The sequence below is a fragment of the Lycium ferocissimum genome, chromosome 12, assembly GCF_029784015.1.
Source record: "Lycium ferocissimum isolate CSIRO_LF1 chromosome 12, AGI_CSIRO_Lferr_CH_V1, whole genome shotgun sequence".
NCBI lineage: Eukaryota > Viridiplantae > Streptophyta > Magnoliopsida > Solanales > Solanaceae > Lycium > Lycium ferocissimum.
The window spans coordinates 18038800-18059008 of NC_081353.1; the positions used below are offsets into that span (position 1 = coordinate 18038800).

Genomic DNA, 20209 nt, shown 5'->3' on the forward strand with positions numbered 1-20209 from the left:
GGGTCTAACGCTTAAAATTTCCCTTTGCCCGGGAATTTTCTTATTTTGTTTCCCTTCTTGGTTGATTTTCTTCAACCACTGAGCTTTCATGACGGGTTCCTTCAAAAAATTATTTCCGATATCGAGTCTTTGTTCAATTTGCAAATTGCAACAATTGCTCAAGAGTCAAATCTTCTTTCAGGCAGTTTGCTTCGATATTCTTTCAGTTATATGAAGTTTCGTAGACAATGGCACTAACATGAAAATTTTCTATCAAGAACAATTCTGAGAGATAGCAATTTTTATTAGCTATAAGTTGGAATTCTTGCACTTGTTCCGTTGATTGACTTATCATCAACCATTTCTTGAACTCCATATAGTTTGAAACAAGAAATTTCGAACTCGCCTTCCGCTAAAATAGATATTTTGGAGAGTGTCCTAAAATATCCTTAGCAAATTTGCACTTGGTATAATATCGATCATAAAATTTGTTAGACATTCCTCCAAGAATATAATTCTTACATAAATAATCATCATCTTTCCACTTGGCAATTTGTTGTTTAATCAAAGTAGCCTCGTCTTGCGCCTCGGGAACTGTGAGCATTAGGACAAGGTTGTTCAAGAACATATGCCAACTTCAATCTTCTTAAAAAGAATTCCATCTTTCCACGCCATCTAGGAAAGTCTTTGCCATCGAATATTTCAAAATTAGGATTAGGAGAGATGGAACACCATTTAATGTTGATGTAGTAGCCATGAGACAACTATCTTCAAATTGTTAGAACAAGAATGATAATAATAAAGAAATCCAAAAATAAACTTGCTTGGCTTAGAGGCACGTTAAGACGTTTCTCAAGATATCGGAGTCTCTCCCACGCAGCAAACTAGCGAAGAATAAATAACAACCTCATCTCTGGATTCAACTAAGCCCACAACAAGTAGCATTCAAGAAAGTTGCTCTTCTATTCTTGAATTGGTGATTTCACCCTCTTTGATCAATGTCTCTCTAAAGTTTTAAGAGGAAATTGTTTTCTTCAAGTGCTGCCTTTCCAAAAGAATGAAACACTATTTATAGGATAAAAAAATTACATAACATAAAAGTTTTCATTAAATAGGATTTAAAATAGGTTCATGAATTTTTCTTAAAATACATGCAACTTTCATGTAACTTTCAAGAACCTAAAACGTAAAATACTTCAAATTCACATTCATTTATTTGAAAACTTTTTGTCATATGAAATGTTTCAAAATTAATTAAAACATTAACTTAACGAGAATGACCGCTATTCCCAAGCCACATGATTCCTTTTCCTCTCTGCGACTTATTATAGTATATATATAATATGCTGACATTGCATAAAAGTTAAACTCAGCCAATAATTAAAATCATACAAGAGCCTCTACATGTGAACATGCAAAAATTGTAACTCCAAACCTAATGTATTGTATCATATACGACTAAACACCATGGTAGTTAATTACACATTCAAAATGTAAGTAGGGTTTCATATAAAAAGTCACATTAACTTAGTAGACTTAATGTTCTAAAAGAACGTGTACCTCAGCGTTGATAGTACGAGCATTAATTAATCTACGCTATTTGGTTAATCAGACTGTGAACCTTTCATCTTTGGGTATTTTAATCAAATTTATTTATCAACCAAAAATGATTCTTCATTGCATGTGTATAAAATACACAATATTGGCCTAAGAGCTGGTAAGAACTTCAAGACCTAAACTTATAAAACATGCATATGCTGAAGTGGAATATAGAGAGAGACATCCAAATAAATATTAATTATTTATTATGCACATAGTTGAGAGTGATTTGTTTGATGAATTATAACAAAAACTGGAATAAATCGAGCCCACATAAAATTGGGATAAATTAAACTGTCTACAAAGAATGGGCAGGGTCTTTTCATGTTTTGGTCAAGATCTGACGAAGTAGAGTTGATGATAACACCTTCTGCATGCTAAATTATTTGAATTTTTTTTTTTTTGGGGAATCAAAGGTCTTTTGGCCACACTATTCTTAAATATTACGAGTAGTTTAAAATTATTTTCAAAAAGGTTAAAAAGTTGATGTTCAAATAATTGAAAATGAAAAATGGTTTCTTATGTTTGGGGAAGGTTCAAATGATCCGTTAAAATATATTTCCGAGCAGTTTTGATTGTTTAAAGTTTTTGCTAAAATTGAAAAATTTTTTATCTCCGTCAAATGTTTTAATAAACTCATCCTTACTATTCCAAATAGTGAAGTTCTATGAAAAGCAATTAGGAGCTAATATTACTTTTTAAAGGTGTAGTCTCACTTGCAGTTTAAAAAATATAAATTATAGATGGCAGTTTTTAAGAAAGCATGAATATTTTTTGTGTATGGTCATTTTTTTTTTTTTGGTGTCATGCAGGGTCCTCAAAACATTGAAGATCATTATTTTGATACAATATGGACCATTGCATTTATTTTGTCGGGTATAAATAATATGCTATTAATTATTATATTGCATTATTACATCATATATGATATTTTTTAATATAATGAACCAAATATTTGCAAAAACAGATATATTGAGCACTACTTCAGTAATTAATATAGTAATTCTTATATCATTTTCACGACTTTAGCCATAAATAAAACTGACACGAAATAAAGATTCTACAAGTAACACCAGCATGGTGTAATATATTTTTCAAAAACATAATTGAAAAATGACTAGTAAATACTATTTTTAGGGGGGAAATAGTCAAGTCACATTCAAAGAGCCCCTCTTTGATCCAAGCCGTAAGATTACTGATTTCGCTTCTATACAAATGGATAAAAACAAATATGAGTAGAATTAATAATGACATAAGTAGTACTACTCTCTAAATTTAATATTACTACATATTTATACAAATGGATAAAAACAAGTATGAGTAGAATTAATAAACTACATAAGTAGTACTATTATATATTATTTCTTTACTAAGAATTTTCAATTTATGGATCGGGAGTCTACAGTTCTTTAATTAAATGTGGGGGAATTGTCAAGAGTCCATTAGAGATAGAGATTGGGTGAAGATAAATCATTCCTTCAGCACTCCTATCCACGTGGGCGTCCCATTGGCATATCCTAGTGAGCTCCCTAATTGCCACGTAAGCTTCAATTTAATTATGAAGATTTTTTTTGCTTGCCAATTTTTACTATGGATTAGTACACCATCATTGAATCACCGATTATTAATTTCTAGTTCGAATTACATGCATGTTTAGTTATTTGTAGAAATGCATTTCCTTGTTAGAAGCAAGGGATTAATAATGTTCGAAAATCTAACCATCATAAATTTATACTTCATCTAATTACTATATCATTAACTTTGTCACCTAATTACCATGGAGTAAATAAACACTAACTATAGCATGTAATTTAATTAAAAGAATTGGAAAATTATTCTGACATATATATGAAGTTGGTTAAATAGTTATAGTTTATTAAATGGTGGAGAAAACTTATTTAAATCTCAACTAATTTAAAGATCTAAAAAATATAAAAAACTAATGCATCAATGAGGAAAATATCTTTTCCACTGCATCCTCAGCAAATAAAAGTATTCAAAACTTTATCCATATACATAATATAATTTTCAATGAAGGTTTGAATGGCTGCGCCCGTTGTTGTGGCAGTGAATAACAAGGACTCATCATCATCCCCTAATATAATCGAATAGAGGTTTTTGTCTGACCAGTTCACCCACGTTGACAAAGAAGGTGGTGGTATCTCAATATCTTTCATTCAGATGATCTCTATTTTTTTCCAAGACTGAACTCAGTGTGTCTCAACAAATTCGTACGTGCTTTTGTTACCAATATCATATATAGCCGGAAAAAATAAACGAAACAATGGAAGATTTCAGCAGTATCAATCTGTCTTGCATTTACTGCTAATAAGTACTATTTTGTGTGGATTCAATAAAAACCATATTCGTAACTCTCAAAGTTATACAGCCCAAAAAAGAGGTCAATGTCTTGAATAAAAACCAGAGCTAAACTCCCTCAATCCAATATGAGGAATGTAATATTTCCATTTTTCTTTAATTAATGGGGGTGAGAGGAACTGGAGATATGGGGTTTATATGTTCGGTGAAGTGACAGAAGTTTAATGTTGTTTATCAGTAAGATAAGACTCACCGATTAGCACTAAGATAAGTTAATTCATAAATAATGAGTTGGGAGTGTTTTTGTGTCTTATTTGTGGTTTGGTCAAGTGGAGCCATGGAAGCATTCCCCCGTGTTCTATATTTTTAAAATGAAAGTTAAACATAAAGGGCACCGTTTGGCTGAGATCGTTTGTGTTAACTTTATCCTAATTTTCCATTTGACATGATTAGAGCAAGCATAATGCGGATTTTCTGATCTACTTTTTATTTGTTGTTTCTTCTGCAGCTTAAAATTAAACATCCACTCTCCTCCCTCCTCTCTCTTATCAGTTGTTTCTGCTGCATTAAGTTATGAGACAGGCTAGCTATATTCATCCTCAGCACGGCCAAGCTCCATTTGACAATTTCATAACAATACTAGCTAATTTATTTCCTAATACAAGTTAGAAGCATCTAACATAAATTAATTTATATTAACGTACGACAAGCTGTCACATTCGGAACTAGTAATGTAAGCTCAAATAAAGTGATAAGTCATCATTTTCTATACCGGAAAATAGCACTTCCATGGAAATTAAAGTGATTGGGAATGACAAAGGAGACAAATTACTACTTGAACTCCCATCTGTACCTTCTTCAATTACATTTGACCTTTCTTGTTCGAGTTGAGCAGAAAAAGAACGTAACCCAAGTCAAACTATTAGTAGAAGAAATCTAAAAACTGAGGACAAAACAAACCCATTTGCTCATGAGGGGTACAACCACTAAGTATCCATCTAATTAAAAACGAAAAAAGTTTTCGTTTTACATTTATCAAGTTAGAAAGTGGGAAGAATCACCCATCTATGATTCGAGTTTTCGTTTTATATAAAATTCCGGCTCCACGTTTCCAGATGCTCCCGCATGGATAACTAGTTGATCGTCTAATTGAACATGCGAATCTCTGTGCTACAATAAAAGGTATACGGTAAGGATACAAAAGGAACATATCTGTTCAGCTGTTGAAACATTTTAAGAATCTACACACAGATATGAGAGAGGGGAACTCAGTTGACCTATTATTTAACAATTTATTACAAATAGAACTCGACATGGTGAAACCCTAACGAAGGTAAAATTGGTAATAGCTAAAATGATAATGGAATGAATACATATTTGGCAAAGGCAACTACAATCCGAACAAATGAGTTACAACAACTTATCATGAAGACGTAGAAAATATAGTCTGACCGGTACATTTAAGTGTACAGGAAATTTCTTCAGCGACTGAAAACAAACAATTTTGTTGCAGCAGTTGGTCTATGTGAGCGCTATGGCTGGAATGTTTTGGACGCGATAGGGACTTCACCCTGGGGAAAAACGAAAACCTGTTTTGGGAGTGATTTCCATCTACCAGAGAATGTTCATAGATTTCTTTATATTCTGAACAACCTATTTCTACAACAAAATAACCTGGCTGGCAAAAGCAATAAAGAGAAATCAAGTTATCATCACAAGGACTTTTGAAGGGTTGATTGAGTCGCTGTAAATGGCTGGAGAACCATGAGCTTAATGCTTTTGATATTTTTTAGCAGTGGTAACTACTCTACACAAGTTCATTTTCGAATCCCAACAGCTCCAGCTAAAAAGCAAAACAAAAACCAAAGCACAATACTGTTCTTGCACAAATGTCTACAAGGGATCGACAACAGTTTTGGAGAAGTCTGCAACATATTTCACAAACACAGACAAGTTTCTGGATTTGCATATATTTATATGGAAATTTGATATTATCGTGCATACAACAAGAAATAATAAATCGTGTAAGCCCCCAAAACATGATAAATAATCACAACTTACTAAAAACAACAGATAACTTCATTTACCCATTGGCAGGGATTTAATGTAGAAAACAGCACAGTGAAGAATTCAAAATGAGTAGCAAAACATCTATTTTACAAGTAAATACAGCAATATCCTTTCTCTCAGGTTAATTCAAATTGTGAATATATTTTGCACTATGAAATACTTAGATAATTACTATACATATTCCTTTATGCCTTTTCGTGGTATTTCATATATTCACTATTCTTCAACCAATGGCTGCAGTTAAGAAACAATGCTAATGTCATCACGATCACTAAGAGACAAATTAAAACAATAAGATACGACCAGCTTCCACACACTAGATTCAATTTTAACTGAGATGTAGATTATAATGATTCATAACTCAGTTGAAATATCTCCGCATGGATAAGAACAGTCAAGAAAACATACCGGACAGTCTATTGTTCTAAAATATTTGTGTAAACCAGTGTGAAAGAATCAGGCTTCCCAGATGAAGTAAGTTCTTCAAGTCATTTGAGTATCCGTACTAGTTCTCATTTTCAATGAATGGTACTTGAGATATGTTATAAAGGTACAGACTGACTTAGAGGTGGGTACTTGAGCTCATATTTAGAAAATTAGCCCATTTTACCCACATGTTAGTGAGTTTAGCCAATTATATTTCAGGTGGGTGGCCATGAGCCGTGTGTGTGTGTGTGTGTGTGTGTGTGTGTGTGTGTGTGTGTGTGTGTGTGTGTGTGTGTGTGTGTGTGTGTGATGGAGTTTAAGTCTTTAACCCATAAAAATAGGTAAGAGTGGTAAATATGTGATTCGTATGTTAACACACTAAACCTAATAACAACTCATTTTGAAAATGAGAAATTTCTTTCTTACTTTCCACCCCAACCCTTACCTCACACTCCGCCCCCCCCCCCCCCCCCAACCCCACTTTTTTTGCCTATATATTTTATTTTTCTTTATAAAGTTTTATAAAAGAGAAATTTTTTTCTTACCTCCCACCCCAACCTCTTACCCCACCACCCACCTCCCGCCATGCCCCCCACCCCACACACTTTTTTTTATTTCATCTACTTTATTTTTCTTGATAAAAGCCGTGTAAGAGAATTTTTTTTCATCTCCCACTCCCAAACCCCCCCCCCCCCCCCCCCCCCCCGAAACACACAAAAATCAATTTCATATATTTTACCCTAATAAAATTTTATAAAAAATGAAAAAAAAATTTTACCTCAATTCCCATTCCCCCCCCCAACCCCCCCCAAAAAAAAAAAAATTCACTAAATATTTTACTTTTATAAAATTTTATAAAAAATGGAAAAAAAAAATTCTTACCCTCCCTACAACCCCCCCCCAAAAAAAAAAATTCAATTTTCCTATATGCTATTTTCTATAAAAAAAATTTATAAATAATGGAAAAGACCGTCCCCCACCCCACCCCATCCCCTACCTCCACCTCCCCCGCCCAAAAAAAAAAATTAATTGCATATTTACTTTTATAAAAAAAATTATAAAAAATGAAAAAAAAAAAAAAAAATTTTAAGAATCTACCCCAATTTCCTCAACGACCCCTCACCCTGAAATTTATATGAAAATTAATTAAACTTGACAAAGTTGAAAAAATTATAAACATACACTTGAAATAATATTACACTTGTATAATATGGGTTAACCCATAACCAAACTAAGCTATTTATCACCCAACCTACATTAATTACATAAAATAAGGGCTACTGAAACCAACCCATTTTTGTTCAACCATTTTCAACCAAACCAACTAACCAAAACCCACCCATTTGCCACCCCTGGTGATCATGTACTCCATGTCCATTGACATACAAATAGCTTAGCCATATCAAAAGACAGCTTTGCAGTTACCAAAGTTAAGACAACATATAATATATACACGTGTGTGTGTGTGTGTGTGTGTGTGTGTGTGTGTGTGTAGGAGTATCTGAAGCACCAGTATTGGGTATATAAATTTACCTGAAAAGTAGGATCAAGTTAATTTTTATAACTGAGAAATCTCGAGTGGCCGCAGATGGCGATGGTTCAAACGTGATAATAAACTTCTCTTTCATTTTCCACCTAGGCACTTTTATTAGAATTCGAGCTAGTGGATTTATGGGTTAATCCACAAACTTCTAGCAGGGTCTGTTTTCTTTTTATAGGGGCATCACACGCTGCACTCTTACCACTAGACCAAAGCTCCGGGCAGTAGACTTTTAAATTGCGTCAGTATTTACCAAAATAGCTTGAAGACCATTAATTTCATATCCTAATGATATTATGGAAGTAACCTTATTTTTCAGTTGATAAGAAAATCTTAATTAGAAGTAATACATCTAAAGGGAAGACAACCAAAACACTTCCATCGTTGAATATGCAAACCATCCACACAAACCCTCAAATTAACTAGCCCAAGAATTAAAGACACCTGAGGCAAGCGGATTTACTTCGATTCAGTAAAGTATATTCCCTTTATTTCTTCTTAATATCAAGACAACATTAAATTTCCAATCTCTCTAATTCTCTTGCCAGTTACTTCCTCCTTTGCTGTTAATTTTGTTTTTCATTCACATTTGATATTCGTACTTTCATCTAGGCAAGTAACATGATACTTCTACGATCCAATTTCAGTACTTTAATATTCACCCTATCCTTCATTTCATAGAAGATATATTAGAAGATATATATGATTTTTCTAGTCTTCAAAATGTTACAAACGTTCTTATTAACAACTATACGTTTACCGCTATTATTACTGTAGTATAAAAAGTTGGCTAAAAAATTAAAACATACATGAAACAAAACCCTTGTACAATATATATAATGTTTCACAATTTTTTTAATACCTTAATTTTTCAAAACGTGAGTTATAGTTGTCAGGTATCAGATAAACATCATCTTTTCTGTATTTGTCTGCATCTTTCGATTGAATACTGGATGAATAAATTGCCACCATTTTAGCCCAAAAATAAAAAATATAGCCCCAAACTGACACTGACAATATTAAATTAAAATAAGTAAACCTTATAGAAAAGGACAAGAAGTAGCTTGACTAAAATTGAGTTTGGCTCGACATTAAGCCAAAAATAATCATAGAAGAGACTGGTATTGTAATTTGTGACCATCAGCACTATGATGAAGGTGCATCGCAATCTCATAAGCTAGAACAGGAAAGTTTATACATGTGTTGATTTGAGTGTTTAAAGACAGAAAGGCAATATTCATCCATATCTCAAAATGCAGAAGTAATGAGATAAGAACAGAAGTAAAAGATGTGCATAAGTTGAGCTGCACATCAATTTGCCACCCTCCCGACAAATTAAGAGAAGAAATATGTGCATGAGATTTCAAAATTCTCCAAAACTTGAAAATATATCCCAGGTAGCTATAAGAGTCTAATAAGAAAGTTGTTGGGTTTACAGAAACGCTAATGTACCCCCCGAAAGAAATCCATGAGAACCTCATCATACTATCCCTACCCGCTTCTTTAATATAGTTTTTCTTACCATGCGGGACATATAAATAGTCAACCAACCTTGTAAACCCACAACAAAAGCTGTCTCAAATTAATGAACTGTAAGAAACTTTCAAATAAACCTGGGTAAGTAGATGATCCATATATACAACAACAGTCTCCTCCAGGCACGCCTCGACAAACGCTCTAAAAGATCTTTCTTCAATGTACCTTTATAAATTGTGAAACACACAAAAGTTAATGATATAATGTGTCACTCATTCTAGGATATTCCTCAATTAGAAAATGCTGCTGCATATATCTTCATAAAATATTTTAATAGCTCACATGAGTAGGGATAAAGAAATATTCCATGGAGGAGCTATTCTCTGAAAGCTAAGCACAAAGAAAACTCACATCTTAACATCTGTGAAGTAGTCTCCAAAATGTTGCAACTAGGAACTCGCACTAGTCCTTCCAACCAATCTGAGATATAAAATTACAGAATATTCACATAGTTAAATAGAGTTCTTTAGAATTGGTTTACAACCTAAATCATTTGCATAATATCTGACTGGAACTAATTCTATTGACAGAATGCTTCACATTTTTTTTTGATAGGCAGGTGAAGACGATAAAATGCTTCAGCTTTTGTGCAGTACATAATGGTTAGACTCTTTCTCTATGGATAGAACATCTTGCTTCTAGTGTCTATCAAAGGCTGCAGAACACATAAAGGTTGCAGATCTTACTTCTAAAGTCAATTGCTAGGTAAATTCCAAAAGGTTTCAAATTGGTTACATCTATCTTTTCTAGCAACTTAATTCCAACTCAATGTCCCAGTTTGATCAATTAGAATTGACTTGTTTCATTAAATCAATAAAGGTATTAGTCAAAACGCACACTTTAAGCCTATCGATGTATACTCCAGGTTCAGAAAGGAGACGCAATCCAGAAATTGAATCAAATGCAGGCGAATGTCTTTTGCCCTGCTAGCAAGAAAAGTGGAGTTGCCATTGATTGGAAGGAATTGGAAAAAGGGACCAAGTGATACTTTCTGCCTTTCGAATAGTAGAGGAGGTGGTTCGGATCATATTAATTTTACTGTGACAGAAATTCCAGAAGATTCTCATCACGAACTGAACACTACTGGGACAACTGGAGAAAGGAAGTGAGATAATCATGGAATTGCAGGTAAACTTATTCCTCCTAAAGACAGTAAGTAACTAACAACAAAAGCAGTGAATGCAGCTGACAGGCATTCTACACTTTGTAAGAGCTGGAATGGGATAATATTTGCACCAGAGGTATCAACTTTTCGCTACTAACATAATGCTTAGTTATTCCATGGAAAATTGCCATGATTGCAAAGAATGACAATGGTTGTGACACGTTTATAAAATTAAATTCCTTTAATATTATATTGTATGTTTTTCAGCCCATACTACTATTATAGTTGCCATAAGATTCATCAGGCAGTCGACGAGAAGCACATAAGTCCTAAGTGGGTCAAAAATAGGTAGGAGCACCATGCAAAGAGTTAGTATGACCTTAGTTAAGAGAAGCTGCCTAAAAATCCTTCAATAACTTTCTGAACCTCTTAATGATTCTGAACTAACAAGATGATGGCCGGAGTTAATGATTTGGTTATTCATTAAATGAGGACATTTTACAAGCCAACTTCAATAAACTAATGATTCTACACAGAATTGTAAAATTAAATTTCACTAGTATCTTAATGTTATTATTCCATTCCTAATGCCTAACTAACTTTTCTTTTTGTTTTTTCAAATACCAATTCAAACTACATAAGTAATATTTATATTATCCTAATCTTGATGTGATATATTTTCAAATTAATTATCCTTAATGAAAGTAGTTCTTAGTTAACATTTTATGATATACGTAATTCAAACACTTTTCTTACCTGATGTACTCCCTTATCCAAAATTGGAAGTGCAAATTTTATTTAGAAAAAATGTTGAAACTGTAAATCATGTGGCCATGCATCCGTTTTGGTTTTACCAAAATGTGTGTTAATTATAACCATGCATATTCAAAAAGGGTTTTACATTTGTGCAAATGACCACGGCGTGGTTATCTATAACCTTGGGCCATTAATGTCACCCACTTTCTTTTAAGAAGAGTTGGCAATCATTTTTCAGACACCAGAAGGAAAGGTGGAGAATTATTTTGGGAACGGAGGGAGTGATAATCGACTCAGACTTTCTCTCAGGTTAGAGCAGATACTTCAATACAACAACAACATACCTGTAATCCCACAAGTGAGGCCCCAAGTGACGTATTTGCACTCCACTTACCTCGGGTAGAGAGGTCAAGCTTCCGATAGACCCTCGGTTCAATATATAGGTAATTATGATGACCGTAATTTTGAAATATAAAAGAAGCAAATATATGTATACAATCAAACAATCCAAAGGGAAACAAAGAAATGATCAAGAAAATAGCATACACGCAACTGCAGACACTGTAAGACGTAAAATGATTAGAATCTCTTTGTGAACATAGCACAAAGACAGAATAGATTCAACACTTCTCCACCACTACATAGTAACAATTCTAAGATAACACTTCCAGCAGATGGAATGAGAGCTCCTAGCAACAGAGAAATTCCGAGGAAAATCACCTTTGTGGTACAACTTAACGAGTACCTCTACTCCTGATCTTTCAAAGATAACACTGACAGTTTGATGAATAGCTTCCTGCAATTAATGAGAGCAAGTTAGATGTGCGAAGTATTGGTAAAGGTAACATATGGTTCATAGTCTGCTCTTTGAACTTTACTCTCCATTTCATCCCGAGTGTCATATCCACTAGTCTTCCCTTCAAAGATTGTTTGCTCACACAAGACTTGAAACTCTAAGCAACAAACACTGACAATCACATCCGATGGTTGTTCGATTTGGCTGCGCATAACAGGGTTTTGGATTTATGTTGTTGGGTACTTGGCACTGATTTTTTAGATGCAGTGTGCGGGTTTGGTTTTATTTGCATGGCTTTAAGAGGCCACGTCTTTAGTGGCTTATTTGACACATTGCATCTGTGTTGATTGAATTGCCACCGAACCCATAAAGTATGCCTCAATTCCAAGTTAGTCAGAATGAAACAAATTTCCATATCCATTAAGCTCTGGTCCAATTTCTATTCCAACACTAGCAAGATAACTTGTCTTTAAGGCTAATTAAGAGTTCCCCTAACGCCAAAAGTTCTCTAAATCTTACACTTAGTGCCTTATCTCCACACTAGCATAGGAGTTCCCCCAAAAGAGACAATAAGGACTCCTGGCACATCAACCTAATATACATATTTTATTATTTGATCAAGACACAACCTAATATAAGTATAACAAACTAAGCCTTAATTTTAACTCCTTGATATTTTGCACATGAATCATTTGCTTTTTTTTCTTTTTTTTTTGGGCTCTGTTCTTAACTACCAATTGATTCCAATAGACTGTAGGAGTTTTGATAGCATCTCCCATCAATGCTTTTTTAAAACATAAGCATTCCCCTCCATATGATTTTAGATGAATCTTGTACTTTTTTACCACTTTCAACCATTATATTACCACACCTGCGGGGCTAACCAGGTCTACATAGGAAGTGGCCAAACCATAGCAAACAACGTTCTATTTTATCCTCCATGTATGCTACTAAAGGGCTCCTTATGTTATGTGATCATTTATAATTTGTGATGTGGAATATTTCTATTTATTCCTGAGAAGCTATGTTTTAACTGATCATATAATAAGTTGAAATGACAAGAGACAATTGTCCCTGATAGAGATTTTGGATAAGTCATACATTTTACATGGGCTACTTCAATTTTCAAAGTTCTGCACCTCAAACGAATACATGGTCTTTAAGGCTGTTTCAGGAGAGAGACGTGTCATGCACATGACGATTCCTGAGACCTTAAACCCTAAGAAGATGCATTAATGTGCACCTACATCTGGCTAATTCCATAGGCCGTCCCCAAAGTCTCATAAAAATTGAGTGGGGAATTAACTCTAGAGATTGTCAAAAACAAATCAATCCTCAAAAGATAGGGTTGCCCATTTGATGAATATATTGAAGTCACAGGCATTCGTAAAATCAAGCCTTTATTGTACTTGCAACTTCTAGAAAACCTTGCAAGTGTCTCCGGAAATTAACGGAGAAGCAACTAAAGAACTTAACATAAGAGAAGGTAATCATGGTTAAAGCCCAATGTCAATACTTCTAAGATAAGTTTTTTACAGAACGTTTTTAGAATGTTGTGCTTTCCATCTTCTACATGGTGTCCTTTTATTGATATTTTCTTTTCTTTTTTGTATTTGTTAAATCATCAGCGAGATTGATGCAGTTTAGTTTATTAGAATTCGAAAAACATTTCTATAGTTGTAGACATCAGTATCCGGTACAACCTCTACCTTATAAATGAGAATCTTTATTTACAACTATCAAGAAAAATGAGACTATTTCTTCACTCAAAAAGTTAAAAAGTAAAAAATATAATAACACCACTAAGATCCGCAAGACCACAACAATATTAGGTAAACAATAATAAGAGCTTAAAGACATGGACATATGAACCACTTTTGTCTATTATCTTTTTATCAAAATCGATATACAATTATAAAATTCTACCAGATTCATCTTAGATAAACCAACAGACAAGACGACTTGAGACAAAAGAGGCAGTAACAGCAATCAGATAAAGCACAGAAGATTTACGCAGCAGTCAAGGAGGAGGGCAAAACTAATATGACCTGCTCAGTATAGTTCTGAGGGAGAGCTTCAAGAGTGCTAGAACTTAGCTCCATCGCGCGATCATAACAGCGAAGATTATTGTTAATCTAAGCTGAGCGCCGTTTTAGCATAGTTGTGAAGCACCAGCACAATTCAAAGATCTTTCTACCTACAATAAACACCAGATTTCTGAATTTTACAAACCATTGCACATAGGGATCAGACTGATTTCAGAAGCAGGTTCCTCCAATCTCTTTCCTCTCGGCTGCTTGAAAATCAATCATTACCTGGAAAGGAACATTATCAAGCAACCATCAGATATGTTTCTTTTCAGAAACCTAAAAATTAAAGCCGTCGCTAATAAAAAACTCATGAATTCATATGATTATTACCAGCAATATATCAGAAAGGAGAGAAATAAGAACAAAGTCCTTTATTTTCAGGACAATAGCCTTTGGAGCATCTGATCAAGCAGGTTATCATATAAACACACTCATAAAGAGGGGGAAACGATTATCATATAAACACAAGATTCATTTCATTTTCCTCGTTAAAGGATAGTCAAGTAAACGAAATTTTTTGGAAAATAATATTCCTCCTTGATCAAAGATATGGAAGATGAAGCATTTCAGGAGAAGTGCTTCTACTTCTAACAAAGTCCAAATAATACTTCAAGTCCTCTTGTGCAAATCACTTGGATATACAAATTTGCTGAGAAAAAACTACCTGTGAAAAAATGCTGACAGAACCATGCACCATTAGCCCTCACTAAAGGATAATTTAAGCAACAACTAGAAATTTAGTTTGCTTTGTTTAACACATGCATGATGATGATGCCAAAAGAATGCAAAGCATTGAAGATTTTTCCTTGTAGATGTTTATATAGAACTAGTCAGCTAAATTCACTGTATATAAGTCCCAAAATACAAGACAATAGATCTTAGAATCTTGAAATACCAGAAAATTACACCAGCTACAAACTAGAATGACTAATGGAAAGACCTATAATAAACAAAGCAAGTCCTCCCACTCTCTGATAATAAAACAGCATGTAGTAGAATATCCTCACTTCAGTATATAGGCGATAGCATGTCTGAGAAGCATGAGGGGGGATGATAGATAGAAGAAGAGAGATCCAATAATGGTGAAGAAGTCATTTTGTTCTTAAAATTAACATAAAATCTGTCCCTTACATAACATGAAATCAATGAACTTACCTGAAATATATATTGTAGCTATCCTGTATAACATGACATCAGTGCTATTTTCTCAGATAGAATTTGTGCACCTGCTCCCCCAGGATCCTAAATAAGTCAACGGCAGTAGGTGTGTAAAGTTTCCCATCATCAGTCTTTTTAGGTGGCTGTACTTTGTCTGCCTCAAGGGATATTCAAGTACCATTTCTATATTACGAAAATGACATGAAAAAATCAGCATTATGTATGTCCTAAAAATAATGAAAGGCAATATGATAATAAATCGAGTTTAAACCCTTCCTTTAATAGCTAGCATTCTTCAACATAGGCATTCATGAGAGGATCCATTGCACCACTCTAGAGCAAACTTTATGCCTAGTAATCATCAACTCCAAGTTCAATTAGACTTTCTTGGTAGTCGACCACCCAACCTGTTACCTAATTCATGGGTTCAGAAAAGACCCTAATTCTAATCGCAACATCTCTTGCAGCAAGAAGGAGAAAAAGGGCTAGTGGGGAGGACTCTTTCTGGTAGCTCCACCACCCAACCTGTTACCTAATTCATGGATTCAGAAAAGATTCTAATTCTGGAATCACAGCAACATCTCTTGCAAAGGAGAGTGGGGGCGGAGAGAGCATTTCCTCACCCATAAAGAAAGACCTTAGAAGATGAATATGTTAATGCTGGAGAGGTGATGATGGGAAGTGGTTGGAAGTTAATTATGGGTCAGAACCTGCACTTTACTTTTGCAGAATTATGTAGCTCATGGACACAAAACTCAGTTACCAAACAAAAGAACCAAAAAGGGGTACAGGAAACCAAAAATGAAACACTTAGACTTGACTGTTCTTCTATGATGGAAATTTATTACTGGTTAAAAAGAAGAACCAAAAACTGAGCCATGAGCTCATTAGGTGAACTATTAACATGGATATGAATTCTCGGATTACTGCCCATGGGCCATGATTGGATGCTATAGCACTACCCGTCAACGTTTACTTAGAAGGATGGGATACACAATTTGGAAACATTGAGATTAATTACAAGCAGCTTCAAGAAGGTAAAATTGAACCTCTTAATTTGTATACAAGTAAATACAAAGAAAGAAGTCCACAACAAGTAGAAAAGAAACAATTGCTATCTGACCAAATTTTTGACTCAAAGCTACAGAGCCTATAACCACAACACAGGATAAATGTCAAATATTCATAGATATGGAATAACTGGTTGAAATGCCTTTTGCATGACTTCAATTCTATAGTATATAAAATTTCCATATTTTCTGTTTTTAATAAACAAACAACAATTTCTAATGCCAACATAACCTTTAACTTATCCAAAAGAAAAGAAAATGTCAAGGATTAAAGTTGTAATAACTTCAAAATCTATATACTGGCCATATTATTAGCTTTGTCACTCAGCTTTTCAACCACTGAACAAATCATACCAAATTTTGACCAAAGTTTATGAGCTATGACCGCAGTATAGGAATTCGATATCAAATATTCTTCAGATTAGAAAAACTGACAGAGATGCTTTATTCTTATTCAGTTTATGATATTCCTGAATTATCTAGCTTTTTAATCAACTTGACAACAAGCTATACAAAGTAATCTTTTCAAAAGAATCCGCAGAAAGAAATGCCAATATGATTAAAGTCAATACTCTTAAGATCTCTATATTTGTCATGTTATAGCTTGGTCACTCAGTTTTCTCAGCCACTGAACAAATCTCTCTGTATAAAGATTACCTATGAGTTGGAAAAATCCTCATATCTAAGTTACTATAAAGTGCGTTAGAATGGACATAACAACATACAGAAAAGAAACAGAAGTAGATCAAGTGTTAGCAGAAGGAGATATAAACCTTACGAGTTTTTTCTTTTCCTTTTTTTGATGCCTCTGGAGTTGAAAGTGTTGCTTGCTTAAGACCAAAAATGACACCTATTTAGCACAAGCAATAGTTTACCGCTAACAAAAGCTTTTTTGAAGAAAATCATGTTCAAACATCATGCATGTGAAACTTTCCATCATCCCAAACATTAGAAAATCAGATGCTCGATTATATGAATACATTATGTTGTATATTATACTTTAATAAAGGGTAAGGCTAATCAATAGCAATGAGGAATATCAGATTGTGACTAATGCTAGAGATAATATTGCCATACCAAATATAGCTGTAAATCAAATTAAGTCACTAATGGATACAACAGAGCCAACTGAGATAGTGGAATGCCTTGAGGACAATCTGAGCACAACAGAGGGTTATTCTTTCTAGACATGTAATGTTTTATTTATCTAATGCTAAATTAGTTAATCCTGAAGCAAACGGGAAAAGAAAAAAATATACTACAGAGGTGTAAAGAGCAAAGCACAAACCTTGGAGGAAAGTCAGAAGGAGCCACGTAATGTTGTTATCTTCCAGCTCTTCTCCTATCTGTATACCGATAAAACAGCATGTCATCGAATACTCAATCTATGAAAGGATATCGGGAATAATGAGAATACATACATATCACCCCGCAAAGTTCAATTTTCCTCTACTTTGTCATTTATCTCTGACAGGAGTATGTATCTCTCACCCTGAATTTTTCCTCCTACTGGCTACAAATTCTCTTTTTTATATCACAAAGAAACAAACTGGGAATCAATTCCAAGACGTTTTATCTAGCTTCACCTCTAACAATTTCATGGGTTAATATAATATGTTAAACCCAGCCTGACATGTCTTACGGAAAAAGAGCATCCCAGATTTTGTTCAAAACAAAAAGGCTTTAAAAGAAAGCTACGTGACATGCACCTCCATGCAAAAAAGGGTTCTAATTTAACAGTGATAAGAACTCATTCTCAAAACATATGCTTTATTTGTCTCACACATCCCCCTTGTCTTTGATTGTTTTCTCAATTTCATTATTAACAAGCATAACCAACTGTGTGCATCTTTTCCCAGAGTTTCATTTCTCCTTAGTTTCTTTCATTGCAGCATCCTCTAAATCCTTCCCCAAGGTGTTCCTAGACTATTCCTCGTAGCTAATTACGTGAGACTACAGCCTTTCAACACAAGCAGTTATTTGGCATGATGGCAGTTAAACTCAAAAGAGACAACATAACCAAAGGTGGGAAACTTTGCTGAATTGGGAGGAACAGATAGGCTACAAGCTACAGGCTACCAAATGTGTCAAATGACTTAGTGTCTGCTTTATCAGAAATCCCATTGACTCGTTGACAAGAAGCAGATAAGAACGTGATATCAGCAACTAGAAATGGGCACGTGCTCGGGAAAGCTTGGTATTCAGTCAGCAAGATGAACGAAAATGGGGATAATCTTTGTCAAGATGAATACTATACCGACAGACAATAGGCTAGAGGCCCGTATATGTTAATTTGTGAGTTTCTAGATCAAACAGGAAGACTTTAAGTGTGGAAATATGAATCTATGCTTCTTTAACCATATTATATTCTACTTTACAATTGTTCTCTTTCAGTTTGTCGCTTTATAAATATTGTCTTTTGGAGAAATACACAGCATTAACTTCTAAATGCAGGCAAGTTGAACACGTCGACATAAAAGCAGATATTCTAACCAAATTTCAGTTTCTCTATAGGCTGCTTTAAGGTCTTCCTGATCGAGCAATTTGTCAAAACGTGCTTCAACGGACTTTATACTTAAGTAACATTTGTCTTTGTAGCCTTTTTCCTGAACCTTCAACTTCTGCTGTGTGAGATTTTTAAGAAGTTGTTTTTCTGCAAGCCAAAACATTGGATAAGAAGACTGACTTGCACATGGTGTTTGTTGACCTAGAGAAGGCTTACGACAAAGTCCCAAGGGAGGTGCTGTGGAGATGTTTGGAAACTAAAGGTGTTCCAATAGCATACATTAGAGAGATTAAGGACATGTATGACGGAGTCAAGACCCGGGTGAGGACGGTTGGAGGTGACTCAGAACACTTTCCAGTCACGATGGGCTGCACTGTGGGTCGCATTTTAGCCCATTTTTGTTTGCTTTGGCAATGGACGCACTGACAAGCCACATTCAAGGAGAGGTGTTGTGGTGCATGTTGTTTGCAGATGACATTATGCTTATTGACGAGTCGCAGAGCGGTGTTAACGGGAGACTGGAGGTTTGGAGAGAGACCCTGGAGTCGAAAGGTTTTAAGTTGAGCAGGACTAAGACAGAATACTTAGAGTGCAAGTTAAGTGATGTGATTCAGGTAGAGGACGAGGACGTGTAGCTAGATACTCAAGTCATCCCGAAGAAAGAAAGTTTCAAGTACCTTAGGTCGATCATCCAAGGGAATGGCGAGATTAATGATGATGTCATACATCATATTGGAGCGGGATGGATGAAATGGAAGCTCGCATCGGGGGTGTTGTGCGATAAAAGGTGCCACCTATACTAAAAGGAAAGTTCTACAAAGTGGTAGTTAGACCAACTATGTTGTATGGGACGGAATGTTGGCCAGTTAAGAAAGCTCGCGTCCAGAAGATGAACGTAGCTGAGATGCGGATGCTGAGATGGATGTGCGGGCATACCAAGAGAGATAGGATTCAGAATGAAGTGATTCGGGACAAGGTGGGTGTGGCCCCAGTGGTGGATAAGATGCGGGAAGGGAGGTTGAGATGGTTCGGCCATGTGCGGCCGAAGATACGTTGATGCGCCGGTGAGGAGGTGTGAGAGGGCGCGATGTGGGCCTGAAGAGAGGGAGGGGTAGGCCAAAGAAGGCCTGGGGAGAGGTGATTCGGCAGGATATGGTGCTACTTTAGCTTATCGAGGGCATGACCGGTGATAGGAGGGGGTGGAGGTCGAGTATCAGGGTAGAGGGCTAGTAGGGGGCCGCGAGGATTTCTTTCCCGTA

The 20209-nt window shown here is 35.0% G+C and overlaps 1 pseudogene; it reads right to left on the reverse strand.

Annotated features, from left to right (window-relative positions):
- Positions 1-5704: 5704 nt before the first annotated feature.
- Positions 5705-19113, reverse strand: LOC132039088 (exocyst complex component SEC6-like; annotated as a pseudogene).
- Between the last annotated feature and the right edge of the window lie 1096 nt (positions 19114-20209).